The sequence below is a fragment of the Athene noctua genome, chromosome 12 (assembly GCF_965140245.1).
Source record: "Athene noctua chromosome 12, bAthNoc1.hap1.1, whole genome shotgun sequence".
Lineage (NCBI taxonomy): Eukaryota > Metazoa > Chordata > Aves > Strigiformes > Strigidae > Athene > Athene noctua.
Window position 1 is genome coordinate 10,835,441 of NC_134048.1, and position 12,723 is coordinate 10,848,163.

Genomic DNA, 12,723 nt, shown 5'->3' on the forward strand with positions numbered 1-12,723 from the left:
TTCTCAGGCATTTATTGCATCACTTTGTGTATAGATCAAGTGTTGTAAGCAACAATGGTTTCATTTTTTCAAGCATGAACACTTCCTACTTTTCCTAGATGCCCTATATAATGCTCAGTTTTCTGCAATTACATCGTCTTCTGCTTTTACAAAAACTGCATGGAATGGGGTTTTGAAATTGATAATACATCAGCCTTCTGTGAAATGTGAAATACTTGTAAGCCAAGGAAATTTTCCATGGAAAATATTCTATATGCTTGCCTTGCCTATAGGCATATAGACTAGAAGATGCCAGACAACATTTCTCTTCTGCAGTCCTTGACTGCAAAGCAGTGTGAAATCAGGCTAATTTATCAAGAATTATCTTGAAGTGTGAGTTCATTGATTGCCAGAAGTACTGGAAGTATTTTAAGAATAGAATTTAAGAAGAAAATAACTCCTTTTAAGAATAGAACTTTTATATATAATCCTGCACTATTTACTCCAACTGAACAAGCAAACAGAGCAATTAAAGATAGATGTTGCTTACCGAAGACACCCTCCTGACTAAAAGATCATAATGTAGCCGCTCTGTTTTTGCCAGGAAAGCCTATACCCAGATTCCTCAACCCTCATCTTTTCTGCTTTGCCTGCCTTTTTCCTCTTGTTGCACACAGGCCACACTGAAGAAAACCTTTCTTGTTTACAGCAAATATGTTGATTTCAAATAGCACAAAGGGTTTAGACTAAAACAACTGCAGATCATTTTTTAAAATAGCTGGGGAAATTCTTCTTTCAGTTACAGAAGAGGGAAGGATTCATAATAAAACCAGATATTTTCAATGTAGAAAAACAAATGCTTCAGGGATCTCTTTCCTCTTTCTCTCTGTAAAAAGGTTTTAAAACAAGAAATGTTTTCAATAGTTTGGACAATATAATAAAGAGACATTAATTTTAAAACCTTTTGATGTGTCAGGTTAATAATCTGTTCCTTGTTAGCACAGAGATGCTTCAGGGGGTGTGTTAGTAAGCTATTGATTTTTTTTCTTCAGGTTGTCAAAAGCATTGCCATTCTGGCCTCTTGTCTCCCACCTTAGGTGTGCTCCGATAGCGTACTACAGCAGCCAGCCACTTCAGGGCTGGAAACAGGCTGGCTTCGTATGACACTCCGTGGGATTTAAAGGTGATCCTTCACAGAACGCTGTTAAAGGAAACCAGCTACCCAATGTCTGGAGGAAATGTGGGTCAGGCAAAGATGATACCATCTTATCAAGCAAATCAAGTAGGTCAGTAATCACACTTTCCTCTTGAAGATGAAAGGATATTTCTTTTGTTTTCTTTCCCTTTTTTCTTTTTTTTTTTTTTTTTAATACTAAAGTATAAAGAAAAGTATCTGTTGTCCAGTAGAATGATGGTAAGTTGTCCAATTGAAATAGGGCTGAGAGGAAGGAGGGCAGGCTTGGAAAGATTTCTTCCAGTACAGGACATAAAATTATCACAGCAAGCAAATTATGTCACTTCTATGCAAATTCAAATCTAAAGCAGCCAGATCAAATACACAAAATCTTGATTTTGATAACTAATTCCTGTTTTCAACAGTATTGCTGTAAGAAGGTTCTACCATGATCAGTTGAGGCAGAAAGGTGCACAAGAGTACCCTGTTGCTTTGGCTGGAGAGTACATCTCCTGCAACAATACCAAATACTGCACTGTTTCAAGATGGCACTGTTCTGTAGTTTCTCATGCTTCTTCTAAAATAAAATCTGCATTTACGTGACTAGGAGCAGAAAGGATTCTAAAAAAAAATATCCCTTCACCAAATACTACAGGGTGGAGGAATCCCAAAGCAACTCGTTCTCCTTTCTTTTATCCACTCCTGAGCTACTAAGTACTGCATTGATGTTTATCTAATAACTCCATTCTCCTTGAGGCATATTTTCTATTAATAGTAATTAAGTATGACTTATAATTTGTCTTGAATTCTCCTTACTAGTGCAGCACTTGAACTGATTATGTACTCCCACTATTAGAATAAAAAATGATGTGACTGCATTCTTAATAACAGCTGCATATAAGTGTGTGCATAAAAATATCGTATCTTCTGAAAGTGAGAGGTGTTTCTACCCACAGTGAGGTGGATGAATGTTCACCAATTGCAGAATAAGCAGATGAAGAGGCTCCTGACATTCTCTTTAACAAGATAGAATGTCTCCTGACATCAACTTTCATGATGTGGAATACTCAAATTATTCTTAGTGTATTTATATATTGTGGTAACTCAGAGAACAATGATGGTTTTGGTACTTAATTGGGGATTTTTGATGTAATAAACGTGTAATAAAGCAGACCCTGATTTGAAGAGTTTACGATATATACAGAAAAGACAGAAATCATTATTGTGTAGAGTCCCAGATGTAAATTCCAGAGAGATCATGAACTTCTCAAGGTCATATGTGATACTTTTGACAGAATCAGGAAACAAATTTAAATACCCTCAATCTTGGTTTAGTACATGTACTGTAATGTTCTATATCTTACTGAAAACTGGGTCCACATTGTTATGCCTGTATGTGGACTGTGGTTGAAAACTGTATGTTAGCTCTTCACTACTTTGAATGTTTGAGCAAATCCTTCTATCAGGTAGGTGAGTCCTATCCTTTGCCTCTTTAAAATAGGAATTCAGGTTTTGCTGAATACATAAAAGTAGGTTGGAAAATTACAGCTAATAGAAGAGCAGGTGGACTTTATCCCTCTGCAAGATGTACTACTTTGCAGTTGTACAGCTCTTAGTTCTTTGTATGGTTATTGCTAGTCTATCAGTAATTATAAAACATGCCACAGAGGAGGAAACATGAATTCTCATTTTGTTCTGTCTTGACACATCTGACATTGGGAAGTTGCACTGAGATCCTTAAAAGCAGTCTGTAATTTGAATGTCTTTTGTCAGCTAAGTTGTACATACAACCTTAAATGAAATTAATGAGAGTTAGAATTTTCTAGTGCATCTGGTGCTGAATGTCATATTGAGCTGGTGACCCTGCCATCTTAGTTTTCTCATCAATTTAAAAAAAATCTAACCAAAACAAAAAACCCCCAACACATCTGCACTCACCTCACAGAAATGATGTAAAATCAAGTAGTCTACCTTGAAAAGTCTTCTAAAAAATCTATTATTAAAAATAATTACTGTTGTAAAAAAGAACAATTGCTCTAATTTTAAGCATTCTTTAAAAATACATATTAGGAAAAAGTACTTTGGACCTAAATCTTTCAAGTTTTATATTTTTAAAGCCCCTTGTTTCCAAAATAGATACGAATTTGCATTCCTACATCTGATTTATAGGCACAATCAATGCCATATTTACAAAGAGCATTGCTTATTCTCATTCATTGCAGCTACAGGTGTGGCAGTGGTTGAAGAAAACTCAATATTTGGATATGCTGAATGAGGTGAGGGGTGAACAATGCAAGCCTATTTGAATATCAATAGGTATAGTATTCTCATGGGGAGAGAATTCAGTGATGTTGAGCCCACCCAGCAAATTAAACCAAAGAGCATGAATTTGCACAAAACTGTCTTGAACAGATGTTCATCAACACACTGCAGGCATAGCTTTTTTTAATCAATAAGTATAGTACAAACATTAGTTTATTGGCTTGGGGGAAGCAGGGATGCAACTCCATACCAAGACTTACACCCACTAAAAAGGGAGAGACAACAAATCAGACAACACTTCTTTTTCTTTTGAAACAAGTGACCAGTAGAATCTGGACAGCAACAAACAAAATTACATTTTATTTTGTTAAAGTAAATAGATAATTCATAAATGAAAGTGAACTAGTAATACTACCTGTAACTGCACCATCTGGTGCTACCTGTCATTACAGTATGTTCAAATTACTATTATATTCAATACATGTATAATCTTGCATGGAACATTGTATTCTCATTGATAGCCTCATCTTAAAAAAGTTTTAACAGAAAGGCAGGTTTTCAGAATTACATAACAAAAGCTATGTCAGGTGGAGAAAGAAACAGAAAGACTGGAGCCTATTACAAGAGAGATCATAATTACTTAAAAGTAATTCAATAGCATGCAGAATTTAGGTTTGAAAACTTTCACAATTTTCTCTTGTGCCATTGGAAACAAGATGGTGATCTATACAGCCAGCTTCCTCCAACTCATTTGGAGTTCTTATGCTCTAGGTATATGAGTGAACAGCACTTGACATTGCTGAAGCCTTTGGAAAATCCCTCCTAAATATACAGTGAAAGTGGCCTATGTCACATTAGAATTTATTGGTGAATATACAAATATTTTTTTTTTCTTCTAACCCTTGAAAAATTTATCAGTTAAATCTCAGAACTGCTGAATACAACTAGCAGATAGGTGCTCACCTTAGTCTTTGCACCTCTTTACTAATAATAGTGGTACCTAACATTTTAATAAGGCCACTAAGTGAAAATTTATCTGCAAGGTATGTTTATATATGAGTTTCCATAATTATCTTTTCAAGTTAACAAGCACCTCTGTCAATTTTTTATATTTAGAAAAATGAGTGAAGCCCCCTGAGCTCTGTGAACATTGTTTTCTGTTAATTAAAGTAGGACTTTCATAGCAGATTTTAGCTTTTAGTAGGCAACTGCAAATTTTGCACACCTTGCAAGGAAGTAATGAGATGGAAATATAAGACCAAAAAGCCTAAAGCAGGAACACTATTCTCTTTACAAAACTCTGTAAAGTATAGTAACCTGAGTTGCTTAGAATCCTTGGGAATTTCTTGAGAATTATTTTCCCAAATAGTCTTTGTTTGGTTTTGGTTTGGTTTGCTTTGGAAATTTTGAATATGGGCTGATTTCCTTAGAAATACTGGATATTGTACCCTCTTTGTCTCATTCCAAATGGCAAAACAATGCTGCCAAGAGGGTCTCTATAGTTAGTTTAGGATTACCATACAGCTCATTGCCTGCTCCATTCCTGCAATGGTGGGGAAAGTCACCCTTCAGAAGCATTATGTGAGATGCTAAATTGTGAAGTAATTCTGCAATGCTATTGATCCTCAAATCAGACTTTTATGAAGTTGGCCTGTTTGGTTTTGGTGGTTTTGTTTGGGTTTTTTTTTTTCATGTGTGTGTGATGATGACCACATCCTCCCTCCATTTGCTGCCCCCCCTCCCCCCAATCCTGAAGTAAGACTTCAGGAATTAATGTGAAAATACTGAATTTTCACTGTCCTTGTGTCCTCAAATTGGGAATGAAATGTCCCATGTTTAATTTCTGCTTAAAGATGTAGAATTAGAAAATGATGGCTGCAGAAAATTTATTTTCTGCCAGTTTTTTAGCACTATGGAGACAGTTTAAGTGTACCTAAACAGAAGCAGGAAAAATGTGTGTCCAGTTAGTTTTGCAATTCAAGTGAATTGACTATAAATATGCTTATATTTAGAAATTATCCCATCGCACAAAGGCTATAGCAATTTAACAGGTTTAGAAAGGAAAATAAACACATGATATTTTTAAGAAATTAGGTTTACTTGCTAGAACTGGTTTTGGTTAGTGATGAACTGCAGGGTTAAGCTGTCACAGTACTCATAACTAGAATAATAAGTTCAACTTAAAAAGTGCTGATAAACTGGAGACACAGAAGTGCTTTCTCTAGAATTACAATTACACTTAAAGTATCAAGCAGTTTAGTTAAGAAATGTGCAAAATGTATGCCAAGTAGATCAAAATAAGATATAACAGATATGTTTAAGGAAATGCTTTCTTGGATCTTCTTCAAAGTGACCTTTGCAGCCAGTAAGTTACCAAAGGCTCTTTCTGAAGGAAGACATTTTGCTCTTAGCAATAGAAAATGACAATTACATTTTGAAATTTCTTGAAATATTTCCAGTGAGAATATACGGTCATAAAGAGACCAAGTAAAGTTAACGAGTGTTATTTAGACCCAATTTATCTCAGTCTAATCTGATAGCTAACTGGGAGCTCAACAAGACTGAAAATCAGGTGATATCTTAGTGCTGAACTTTGACTCACTGGTGTTTCATGATGGACTTGAATACACTTTTATATCTTGCATTATATATATGATATAACATACAATCACAGTAATAAAACTAGATAGCCTTGGTATGTTTAAAATTTACAAATATGTTTCTGACAATCTTGTAACCAGTTATTTTTTACAGTAAATATGCATTCAAATTTTTGCTCTTTGTTGAAAATTACTCTTTTTTCTACCAGCTATCTTCTCCTCAACCTGTTCATCACAGATTAGTCTACATTTTTTATATACACAGTATTTAGATAAACAGTATTGGAGAGTTTAAATACAATTGTTAATCCAGCTGAGCACAATGAAGCATATTTGCCTGTGCAACTGTTCTGACTGAAACATCTCCTTAAATACTACATTTTCTGCTTAATTACTTTGTTATGGGATTAATTAATCTGTGTGTTTGCCTGGCACACACAGTACAGAAAACAACTCTAGCATCATTTTATTACTTAAGTGCACCAACTCTTATTGACCTGAAAGACTGTCTGGGTTCCAGCAAACAACTGACATTTTAGTCAATAAACCATGCATTATGGGTGCTTAATTGTGTACACTGAAACAACAGATGAAGACAAGTGTGTCTATAAGGTAAATAAAGGTTCTATAAATTACAGGGACATCATAAGCATTTTAATCAAAGCATTTAAAAGTGAAAAGGTAGAAATGAGCTCTTGAAGAAACTGTTGTGGGAAAGTATCTTTAAGCCATTTGTACTGTATTGCAAGACAAAGTGCCAACATCCACCTGATCTGAGACATGTACAAGGTTATGCAATAGTGAATGTACTATAAATGTCAGTATTTGGAGCTGATCAGTAAGTGACTTTCACAGACTTCTCGTTTTCTGTAATAGATATGCATTCAATTGACACTTGTTTATAATCTTGGGATTTTTAAGTGGCCACTTCCTATTTTAGATAATCTTGAAATATCTTTGCCTACTATCTTCTTTTAAGTTGCCTATCTCCTATTTAGAATTTGCTATGAGATTCAGTAAAGGTAAGGGCTGAAACAGTGCGAAAACTGAGGGTGTACGGTGCTAATGGAGAAAGTTCATTGGCACTATCACAGGTACCATATGATAGAGTTTCTAGTAGCAGATAATGCATGTTTTAACAGTTAATATAGTGATAGAGATTAAATAAATGATGCAGCACTTTTTATTTCTATACTGCGTGCCATAAAAAGTAAGGACTCACCTCACTCTCCCCAGGGAAAATAGCACTATATTTAAATAATACCAAAGAGGTAAATTGTCTTTTCCTAAGGTGTGTAGTCTAAGGTGGACATAAACCACTGTTTATGTGTTTTATGTCCTATTGTACTATTAAAACCATGTTAATAACCTTGGATGCAAATTGTAATTAAATTAGTAGTAAGATGATAAAAGGCTTGTTTAAGATCTCAAAGTAATTGTTGTTAATTTAGCTTATGCTGGTATTACATACCATCACGCTTTTGCAAAAACATGCGTCCATAGTACTTACAGTAAATTAATGGTTTGACTGAATTGTGTGCCCAAAAAGGACTGTAGGATTTAGGCCCAGGGTGATCACTTGCCTGCCCTTAACTACATGGGTGGCATTATATTCTTGAATACTTTCTTTCGACCTTTAGAATAGCCGACAGGAGGTATGATAGTCTTCCAGCCTCCTCATGGGAATGCATCTATGAAAGTGCTTTGTAACAAGAATATATTGCTCCTAAAATGAACACAGCATATTGGATTAAAAAAGTAATATACTCCCAAATTATTTTGCTTTAGAAAAATAAAAGGCACGATAAAACTGTTTAGTGGACCTTGTTTCACTATTTGTAGAGCTGGTTCAGCAGTAATAAATATGTATTCATTAATAATATATTCTGCAGTTGACAAAAATGTCATAAAGTAGTGATTTGTATTACTCAGCCACGTGTAGAAAGACTTTTTAATGTGAAAGGTAGTTGGTAATAGGTAGTTGGTAATAGGTAATTGTATAGAGCAAGTTTAGGTTTTCAACATTATGAAGAAAATAGCCTTGATATTTTGGAAGAAAATTCTGTGAGTGCTCTTTGAAATAATGAGAACAAGATTGTGGGAACCACACTTCACAGAAATGAGAAAAAAATGCAGATACTGACTGCCATGGGCTTGAGTGGATGGTAGTGGGTGATGGCTACAGTCTTGTCATAAAAGCCACAGCAATATCTCATATAACTCAATGAGTTGCAAGTGGGGTTTGCTATTTTTATCATTTTATTTGAATGAACCAGAAAAACAAAAAATAACCAACTGCTGTGATCTTCAGCAACCAAAGAATCTGTGAACCAGTTCATTTCACAGGATTGGGACTTTCCTGGACACCTTCTAAGCACAAACTTTTTGGCAGATTCAGCAAGATAATGTGATGACTGAAATAGTCGAGGCTGTTTCTTTCACAGTTGTGAGAGTTGTGAGAGAGTTGCAGAGCCCTGCCCCTCTTGTCCCAGCTAGCAGCAGCTCATCACCTATAATGGAGCATTCTGGGAGTGTCTGGAACAGAAGACCTTTGGCTGTGTAAGTCAGGCTATAGCCATTCTCTGAAATTAGGTCATAATTCCCTACTGTTGTGCATGAATATCTGCCCTGCTTCCTTTTATCCTTGGACCAACCAGATTACATTGCTGGCACGTTCATGGTATTTTGTTTACTCAGTTCGTCCCCTTCCTGGAAGTCGCTTGACAGTCCTGAATGTATTTTGTATCTGTATCTTTGGCAGTATCTGGGATGTCTGCCATGGTCCTCTAAGTGTACACTCTTCTTTTAGAGGCCACGTGCATTTTTGCATTACAGTTGGTGCACTAAGTCTGGTATGTGGAGACTGTATTTAATGTTGAGAGTGCTGTCAGTTTTCTTTGTTTCTTCTTCAAATTTACTGAGGGAACTGTTGCATTCTCACGAGAGAGTGAAAACTCCTCCCAAAGTAAAGGAGTTCCTACCCTCTGAAGTTCTTCATAATAAAAGGCATGTCATCCAAGGGATAGTATTCTGGAGTTGTGTCCTGCATTCCACTGTGAACTGATCTTTGTACAATTAGGAAAGAAGTAACTTCCTTGAATGTCACTTTTTCACTTTCCCAACTCTTTTCCATCTGGGATACATTATAGACAACTAAATTCTGATGAATTTCTGTTGAGACTGTTTTTCAGTGAAAAATTGGTTTCTTCAACAAACAACACTAGAAAATGTTTGGGGTTTGGTTTTTTTTTTCAGTGGAAAATCATCCACCTTCTTTAGGGAAGGTGCGGTGGGGATGGGGATACAGTTTAGACCCAAGCCTAAAACATTTTAGCAAGAAGGGTTAAAATGAAGAAAAAAAGATAGTTTGGAAAACTAATGCTCTGATTCTAATAAAACCACAAAATAACTTATACGAATTTTCTGGTTTGATCTGTAATGATCAAAATCTCACAGGGAGGGAAAGTAGGATCATTTTTCTGTCTAGTTCTCCAGTTAAGCTTCCTAGTGCAAGAATCACTTTTGCTATGAGTCTGATCCATAGCCTTTTTCTACTGGAGAATCCATCCAGCAGCCTATGTCCCTTCATACAGATCTAAAGTGAGCCTTGACATGCGACACACTGTACTTCACAGAAATAAAAACCCTACTCAGAATTCCTCCTAGACAGAAGAACCTGCACTCCATCTAAGGAGTTTTTCTATTAATAATAGTTTAAGTGGGGATAACACATCAGTGGTGTCACTACTGGTGGCCATATATTGATCTAACCTATCAAGTTTTTATTTAACTATCTAGAAATATATGCAGAACTGACAGAGGAAAACCATTCCCTGATAATCTCTGAAGACATTTTTTATTGTCTCTAGAGTGAAACTTTTTTTTCCCTGAAAACAGTGTAAAGCAGAGTTGTTCTGCTTACCAATTTTGTTGATGCTAATTTTCATGTGCCATTTTGGCTTTCATGAACCATGACATGTCAGATAAAGTACATTTAGCAGCAAGTGTTTGGATTGCACTCAAGTCCAAGTATTACTCAATTTTTGCTGATCTGAAGGAACTAGAAGGCCCACTGTCCTTCAACATCATAAAAAAATTGCTCTTTGATCCGTACTTTCTCTGTAATCATGCCAACAGCTTTACCATCTCTTCAGCCTTTAAGGCAATGTTAGTAGTGTGGCCAATAAGGAATATGGCCCAGGTGGTGAATGTGGGTCTTAATTTGTCTGTTATTGTCAGTGTGCCTTCTCAGAGACCATTACAAATGACATTTATTTGAATAATCTTAATAGCCAAACTGTCCCTTGCAGAAATATGTAAGCAATAAAATCCAGTTTTGCCTTCTCCTTTTAGTACTAAAATCAGAACAGTTTCCAATTACTTTTTTCAATTTAGGGTCTCCCAGAAATTATTTTTTCCTTGTGAGGGTGTCATGGGAGATGTTTTGAGATTGCTGCACCTTTAAACGGAGCTTGTAGAGAGAAAAAATGTTAGTTTGCACATCAGTGACCTGAATATTTCCTGGTGATTTCAGAACATAAAGGTGATCACTTATGAAAGTCATGATTCCTTGATCAGTCCCCAATGAAACGATACCTTGTGAGTGATGAATAAATTACTTTCCAATCTTAAAATAAAGGTAGGATGTTGGAGTCATGCGGATCTTAACTTCTAGTACAGCTGGAATTAGAGTTTTAAACTTGTTTAGCTTTGTTTGCTGCTTACTGGTCCTTAATAGTGCACATTTACCCAGTGGTTTTAATTTATTTCAAGCACACAATAACTCTCCTGTGACTGCTCTGTAAAGAGCTCCTGTGACTGCTCTGTGAAGAGCTGTTAATGAACAGATCTCAAACACAGAAAGTGATTTTCTGATACAGAATTTTTGTATGCCTGCAGAATAGCAATACAAATAGGTACACTGTATATAGAGCTTTTTATAAAGACATCAGTGGTCTTACTGGCTTCAAAATTCCTGCACCCCTGAGGGTTTTGTCCCTTATTCACTGTTATAATCTCCTCATGTTGCCTTCACAGGGCACATAAAGGATGGTTTATTTTTTGTTTTCATTCTTTAAAAAAAGGATTATAATAGCCATTCCTAAATATAACATTTCAGGATACATTTGCCTTAATTCATGTAATTACGGAAACTTGTAGACACTCTACTTTTCTTTAGCTGGTCTTTTAAAGACATCTTAATATATGGTAAATGGATTTATGTGATTTTTTTGTAATAGGTTGGTCCATATTAAATTTAAGTAATATAGTACTATTACAACAGAGCTATCACATAGGCTTAAAACCTGATATTTAAAACAGCTTCTTAAATATGGCCCCAGTTAGTCTCAGTTATTTCTTTTCATTTTGGTCTTACTCAATTCTGTTTCAGTAGAATTACTCCACTTTTATGGTGTTGGAAGTAACATCACAGAATCACAGAATCATCTAGGTTGGAAAGGACCCTGGAGATCATCTAGTCCAACCGTTCGCCTAGCACAGTTCCCACCTACAGCATATCCTTAAGCTCTAAATCGACCCTACTCTTGAACACCTCCAGGGATGGGGACTCCACCACCTCCCTGGGCAGCCCATTCCAACGCCCAACAACCCCTTCTGTAAAGAAATGCTTCCTAATATCTAGTCTGAACTTTCCCTGGCGCAACTTGAGGGCATTCCCTCTTGTTCTGTCACTTTCTACCAGGCTAAAGAGACTCATCCCCAGCTCTCTGCAACTGCCTTTCAGGCAGCTGTAGAGGGCGATGAGGTCTCCCCTCAGCCTCCTCTTCTCCAGGCTAAACCCCCCCAGTTCCCTCAGCCGCTCCCAGTACGACCTGTGCTCCAGACCCTGCACCAGCTCTGTTGCCCTTCTCTGGACACGCTCAAGTCATTCAATGGCCTTTTTGTAGTGAGGGGCCCAAAACACAGGAATCAAGGTGCGGCCTCACCAGCGCCAAGTACAGGGGCAAGATCCCTTCCCTGTCCCTGCTGGCCACACTATTGCTGACACAAGCCAGGATGCCATTGGCCTTCTTGGCCACCTGGGCACACTGCTGGCTCCTGTTCAGCCGGCTGTCAATCACCCCCCCAGGTCCCTCTCTGACAGGCAGCTCTCCAGCCACTCCTCCCCAAGCCTGTAGCGCTGCTGGGGGTTGTTGTGGCCCAAGGGCAGCCCCCGGCATTTGGCCTTATTGAAACTCCTCCAGTTGGCCTCAGCCCATGGCTCCAGCCTGTCCAGGTCTCTCTGCAGAGCCTCCCTACCCTCGAGCAGATCAACACTCCCACCCAACTGGGTGTCATCTGCAAACTGACTGAGGGTGCCCTCGATCCCCTCGTCTAGATCATCAATAAAGATGTTAAACAGGAGTGGCCCCAAAACCGAGCCCTGGGGGACACCACTCGTAACTGGCCGCCAGCTGGATTTAATTCTGTTTACCACAAATCTCTGGGCCCGGTCGTCCAGCCAGTTTTTTACCCAGCAAAGTGTGCGATTGTCCAAACCTCGAGCAGTCATTTTTGCCAGGAAAATGCTGTGGGAAATGGTGTCAGAATAAAGCCCTTAAAGTAGTAAGGGCAAAACTTACTGACTTATCATACTGACTTAAAAATCTACCTGAAAACTCCTCTAGTTACTATTAAAAGCATGAAGTCTGACTCCAGCTGACAGACATGTACACTGACTTCTGTCAGCAAAGTCTCTGTCTGCCT